The sequence below is a fragment of the Eurypyga helias genome, unplaced genomic scaffold (genome assembly GCF_000690775.1).
Source record: "Eurypyga helias isolate BGI_N326 unplaced genomic scaffold, ASM69077v1 scaffold5033, whole genome shotgun sequence".
Lineage (NCBI taxonomy): Eukaryota > Metazoa > Chordata > Aves > Eurypygiformes > Eurypygidae > Eurypyga > Eurypyga helias.
In genome coordinates this window covers 159,989-166,944 of record NW_010241861.1, presented here as the reverse complement: position 1 = coordinate 166,944, position 6,956 = coordinate 159,989, and positions in this window count along the sequence as shown.

Below are 6,956 nucleotides of genomic sequence, written 5' to 3'. Positions count from 1 at the left end.
TGGTTCGGAGCTCTGGCACTCCCATGTATGAGAACACCTAGCTCAGACCCTGGTGTGGACATCTTCACTGGGAGAACTACATGTAGGTAAGGAGGCTGGGGCAGGGAATGTCTAATTTAGGCATTGTAGCCCCAGGGATCTTGGTGAGGCTAATGAGGAGGCTAATTGGTGTTTTCAGAGGGCAGATAGGGCCCCAGGTTTGGTTATTTCTACCCACATAAAGCTTGCATCAGAAGAAACTTTGAATTTGTGGGCAAAATATTGCTACACCTAGCTAAATGACAGCCAACCCAGGTAAGTCTACACTGCTACTACCTCCCTTAAAGTGACAGGAGAGGCAAAGCTGAAGCCTCTCTGTGCCTCAGTCATTTGCAAAAAAGGGATAACATTGCTGTTTTACCTCACAAAGCCGGTACAAAGATAAATTCAGTATATATCTGGGATTATCTCTTTACCATTCTGTGATTCTATGATGGCAACAGGACTCACACAAATCAGGCAGGTGGATCTGTACCTTTCCCTGCTAACCCCAGGTGTGCTTGGAAGACCTCCTGTATCATCACCTCTCAGGTTTAGTCAGATGCACCAGGCTGACCAAGAAACGACTCTACTGACAGTGCCACAAGAGCTGCAAATCCTGCCCTGTCACCAAGCGCCCTGGTCCCTGTATGCTACTGGCTGCCCAATACAGCATCACTTTCAATGTCCAGGGGGACAGGTGGGCTGTGCATGGCCCTCCTGAGTGCCTTGTGGCCAAGCCTTCTGCTGCCTTGGTCCCCGACTACCTGAGGTTCATTCCCTGGCGAAAGGTCCTACAAGGCTACAGACACTGTCAGAGCTTTGACCCTTTTCTGCCTCACCAAAAGCTGCTGACAGCCAGTGCTGACGTGACCCACCTCCATGGGCTGTTTCAGAGTGGGGAGAAGAGCCTCCTGCCAGCACCAGCCCAGCTAGCTCAGCTTAGGTGAAGGAGGTGGGGGCTCTGGATTTACAAGTCCCTGCTGTCACTTCTGTTGATGAGTTGTTGTGCTGGATCATTGCAAAAGAAGTCATCAGAAAGTTTCAGACTTTGCAAACTAATACCGTGTTTATTCAACTTCCCAATCATTCCTCTCTACTATCTGTGTTTCACATACCGTGAAACTGCACTACACTGTGCAATTGAATTAGTTGTACAGTGACTCAAAGGCATTAAACAATGACTTTGATATTTTAAGTACTGTCTAAGAGGGATTTTTTAATTCCTTCCTCATAATGAAACAAGCAACACAAGAAAAAACCCCACAGTTACACAATCCCGAAACATTGATTTTCTTCTCCATCCTGGGTAGACCCCTCTGACACAGCAGTACAAAAAATATCTTTAAAGCCTTCAGCTTGTTTAGTAGCAGAATAAAAATAAAACAAGTATTGACACACAATTTTAATGCCATTCAGTAACACAAGAAATACATCCCTGTTCTTACTCCAACTTCTAAGTCCATGGTATCTACTAGCAAAGTGAATCCTATGGGAACATTCCAGATGCTGTTGAGTCTATGGGTAGAGATGTCCATACTCCTCCAGCTGCAGCTATATCTGCTGAAATGGCCACTGCCCCAGGCAGGGGGCTGGTTAGCAAAGCCCTGGTATTTGAATTGTCCAGAATAAACCAATTCATTGTGACTGAGGCAGGTTAGGGATCGCACACACACAGAGCTTAGCTGGCAGCTTGGAAGGAGATGCTAACTTTTGGCAAAGGAGTGGTGACACACTACTGGAAGGAAGACTAGTCTCTACATCTGAAAGAGGATACTCACCAAGTCTGACCCCCCTGCTAGCTCCCTTGGAAAGCCTGGGAGAGGGAAAAGAGGAGACAGCTGTGCTTGAGCTCACTTGGTCAGCAAGACCACCAGGCTGGTGCCGAAGCCAACAGCTGCTGTGTGAACCATGGGGCTGAGTTGGATGCCAAAATGCCACCCTTACCTCCTATGGCTCAGCTGCCACTGCAGAACAAACTGCACTGAAGGAGACCCGGTTCTGGCCATTGACAAAAGACTCTCTAGATGGGTTCTTGCTGGAGATTGTGCTGGAACTGGGGACAGAAACTGGGAAAAATGAGTAAAGAAATGCTGTAAAACTATTGGCATTAGCTGCTAACAGCACAGGGCCAGGTACCTAAGTGATGACTCACATCTGGCAATAAATACATGAATAGTTGTTGAAAGCTTGTTTGACTTTCACAAAGGGGTTTAAGCAAACATTTGTTTGTTCATTAGTCTTGAGCAACACTTTTATGGCAGGAGATGCATTAAACCTTAACATATATCTGCAAGCGAGATATTTGGTTGTTTTACAGATTAAGACACAAAGCAATGCACACAGTTTACAGAGAATGGCCTTGAAATACCTGTAATGGAGTGAGATACAGTTATTAGACACTGGCACTGTGAATCTTGATTCTCTTGAAGGTTAGTTGGGACACCATGCCTCTGAAGATAAAGCCTTAAAGGATTCTGCTGCTGCTTGTGTGCCTGCATCAACTTTCAGATTCCCCAGCTAGTTTTAAAAAGCAGATGAATGAAATCTGCTTCATGAATTAAATTATACTGGTGTATGGGAAAGTAATTCCCTGTTACAGCTGGTGCTGCAGGGCGCGTATCATTGCTCACAAACTCCTCAGGACAGATCAGAGCACAGATGGCTCTGTCCTGCATTTGGAGAACATAATTCAAGTAGGAAACCCCTTTCCCAAATATCCTTAGCTGACAAGCACCAGAGCCACAACAATTTTCTGTGTTAAAAGATTGCCATGGTATCAGACAGCAGACATCAGGAAGCAGACACCAGGCTCCGGAAGGTGTCTGTGTGTGGGCAACGCCATCCTTACAGCCCTTTTGTGCTCACTGGAGCCTGGGGCTGCTGCCTGCTGGATGGTGTCCTGCTGTAAGGTACAGCGGCTGGTGGGCTGTGCTCAGGTCACTTGTCAGCACTGACTCGGAAGTTGTCATGGCAGCTGGAAATCTGGAAGACCCATCATGCCTCTTTTGGTGGTTGCAGGAAAAGGGTAAGTCTGAAGTCATTAAGAAGGGCTTTCTCCTTTAGGGATGCTTTGTACGATTTATGCTATATAAAGAATTCCAGCAAAAAATGCACTTGGTTCTCTATAGATTTTCAATCTACAAAGCAGATTGGGAAGATATTGTAACCAAATCCTCAGTGATGTAACACTGACTTCAGCATAACTATCCTGACATATACCTATCAAAACATAACTATTCTCAAGTGAACATGTTACACTTCGTCTCCTCTCTCTGGGTAGTTTTTCTCCTGTGAGCAGTGCTGCATAGTGTAATGTTAGATGTGATGAGGGTCAGCAATAACATAATCACAGACCTGAGGTCTCCAATTTATGCGCCTCTGTGTCTTCACCTCATCTCACCAAATGATAACATAAAAGGTTACGACGTGCAAAGCAAAAAGCCCAAGTTGTTAACTTCCTGAACTTGAAAATATTACATTCCTAAAATTATTGCAAGCGCAACGTACTTGACATCCTATACAGCTGATATGAATGGAAGAAGGCATGCAAATATTTCACAATATAGTGGCATTATTATCATAATAACCTTATGTCTCTACGACAATGAAACCTATACATTATTTGACTTTGTATAATTCATTGCAGTATTTCAGATGTACACTAGTGACACTGGTGACAACTTATGTTTGGGGGGAAATGATGACCAGTATCTTTCAATATCCCTATGTACCCAGGGCAGTGAAGAAATGGGTTTTGTCAATGAACATTGACAGTACCTTCTACTTCTCTCTGTCTTTCTAGGTAAAAAACCTGTTCAAAATCAGCCCATAACGACCACATTCTCCTGCAATCTTTGTGTGGGCAAAGCTGATGTGGAAGAGAGATCTGACCACACTCTATGTCCTGCTGACTTCACTACCATTAAGACTTAGGGTGGCCACAAACCTTGTGGTGAGAAGTTGCAAGAAAACTTATAGAATAAAATAATTGTTGGCATGAGAAAATTTCTAGGTGGTCTCAACCAGATGCTCAATCTAGTGGTACATGCTGTGGAAGCACAGAAGAAATTCTCACTGAAAGCTGACATCATCATTCAGGCATATTGCTTCCCTTCAGGGCTGTGTTACAAGGACTATCCATAATAGGCCATACCGACTTCAGAAAGCTTGGGACTGCAAATTCTTTTGTGGCTCTTTTGTACTATAGCTGCTAGTGCTAATTTTATAGCTTAGGAAGCACAGAGAATGATGTGTTGTGCTCAGAAAAGAGGAAAAAAAGCTCTTCCTTTTCCACACTTGAATACAACTGCAAAATGTGCAAGTCTCAGAAAAGTAAACCATCCTGAAAAGAACTTCTGCTCATTAGAGAAATAATAACCTCTGCATTCCCTTTTCTACCTTCTCTTGCTTCTTACTACATGCAGCTCCATGTTTCTCAACATCTTCCTTTGAACCTCTGATTCCTCCCTCTTAATGATATTCCCTCTACCTCAGACCTTCTCTAGAGGTGAGCCCAAGGCAGGCTGTAGAGCTGAAAAACCCTGAACTTGATGAATGTGGATTTGCATTGAAATGTATGGCACCGGCCACTTCTGCTTTGCTCTTGCAAACATGAGAGCCAACTCCATCACTCAGTAAGGTCAACCCTTATCTCTGCATTTCCTGACTGGACAAGGACTTTTCTCTACCTTGAATGATGCTGCTCTAGATATTCAGTAGCTATGGAAGTCTTTCCTCAGGCCTCTTCGTGTCCAGCAGTTAAATCCTATGCATGCTCAGGCATAAATTCTACACAGAGGTACAAAGTCTTAACGTAGAAGTCTGGAATTTGCTGTGAGCTAGCACTTGGTAAGCAAGCTGATAATCAACTCACTGCTCAGGCACCAGGGAGAACTGAGATTTGCTGGTTGGGAAACTGAAGTGGTATAGGTGAAGACTACAAAGGATAGGAGGACAGCACCCAATTTATTGTGCAGTTAGAAGTAAAGAGGAGAAGAGTGGCTTTTATGGAGAGCCTAAAACTTGGAAAAAAGGGCAGCTCAGAAAAATGCAGATGTTTTCTTGAAGGAAGGGGAGCACAAAGCATAGAGTTTAGATGAAGATCTGAAATTCTCCGAAGTTGAGAGTGGTTGGAAGTTAGATATTTGTCTCACCTATGTTGCTTTTCTGACTCAGAATATATTGATGCTTTCTAGAAACTAGTCCAGCTGGGCACTGCTAGAAACAGATTCTCAAATGCACAGGTTAAAAGCTGAAATGGCAATAGTTAGAAACAGTCTGAGGAGGCTGCAGGCATGTCTCAACAGAGGACAGAACAGGGTCTTAGCAAGTCTGAATCCTGTGAAGGGCTGTAGGAGGGCAAGCTATGAGATGGTCAGGCACTGTACCAAGTTAACTCCGCTACACCCACCTGCTTGTCACTTGCTTTGAAACTCAAGAAAAAAGGACTGATAGCTGAAAAGGGGAACTCAGTCATCCAAACAGGGAAGCGGCCGCCTCCACTGGACTGTCATTCTTTTTTTCTTTTGGGTTCTGATGTCATTTAGCATTTAAACAGCTGGCATTTGAGTGGAATCATTTTCTCCAAACACTGTACCTTATATATTGAGTACCAAAAAGTTATTTCAAGGGCTGTGTTGCTATGTGATTGCAGAAACAGCAGTGCAGAGAGAAATGTCACCAATAAGAGCCTTTGGAAAATAGAAAACATTTAGCTGTTGTGAGATTACTTTTCCCTTTCTCTTTTCATTGTTTAGAAACATATAAAACGGCTGTAGTTTATGTCTGCACTTTTGATAGGTTGTGTGTCTCACACTGTGATTACAGCAAAAAATATCAAAGAGGTAAAATATACATAACCCATGGTTAGGATTAAATGTGGGTCACAATAATCAGTGTTTACAGCGCATTTAACCTGGGTGCAGTACAGTTTGTTCAGATTTTATTTAAGGCTGAATATCCAGTGTTGTGTTTGGAGCACTAAGTGCACCACTGACATCAGCAGGGACAGGGCTCACCTGCTGAATGCCATACAGAGTTTTGCTGAGCCCAACCGCCTGGAAGTTCACTAAACAAAAAGTGTTTTTTGCCATAATTAAACTGCAAAAAGCATTTGCTTAAAAAAAAAAAAAGAAGTTTTAATTACAATTGGCATTTCCAATCCCAGTGCTGGAGGCAGTTGTCTTACTGAAAATTGATGTCCTTCACGGCACTGGCAATAGACAAACCCAGTAGAAAAGCCTGTAAACAAGTTTCTAGGCAAATTTAATATTGGTTTAACCACTGGAGAAAGCATTTTGGTTGTTATACTATTATTAAAACAGGTTGGAAATGGATTCACACACTCTCATCTGCTGAGCTAATTGTCATATGGTTGGCATCACAAACATCATTTTTCAGCAACATGGCCACCTCCAGCACTAAGCACACAAATGCCAATTGTATCCAAAAACTGCTTTTCAGTTCTACTACCCATATGAACATTCTGTAGTTTATTTGTGATGAAAGTCAATTATTTTCTAAGAACAATAGAACCATTGGTCTGAGCAAAACAAATGAAGATAGGAACCAGCTTTTCAACTCCATTTGAATTGTCAAATAGACTGCTGGGCACTTATTGTTAGGCAAACCTAGGCCCTATTTTAAGGCATGAATATTTGAAACTCCTTTCGAACATCAAAGAACGTGTGCCTGGGTAGGGCTGATGAGAATTTACACTGACTAGCCAGCTCCAAAAGTACAGAGGTGAACACTGCTGCTAAACTTCATGCCACTCTGCTGTCCCCTCAGCTCCCGGCAGGCTGGGCTCGGGCTCTGGCACCAGAGGTGGCAGGCCAGGCACTCTGGATGCCAACTCCAAGTAAACGCATTTCCATAGCCTGAAGTTGCCAAAAAGGCTCTGAAAAAGATGCCTTGACCTATGAGTACACTCAGTA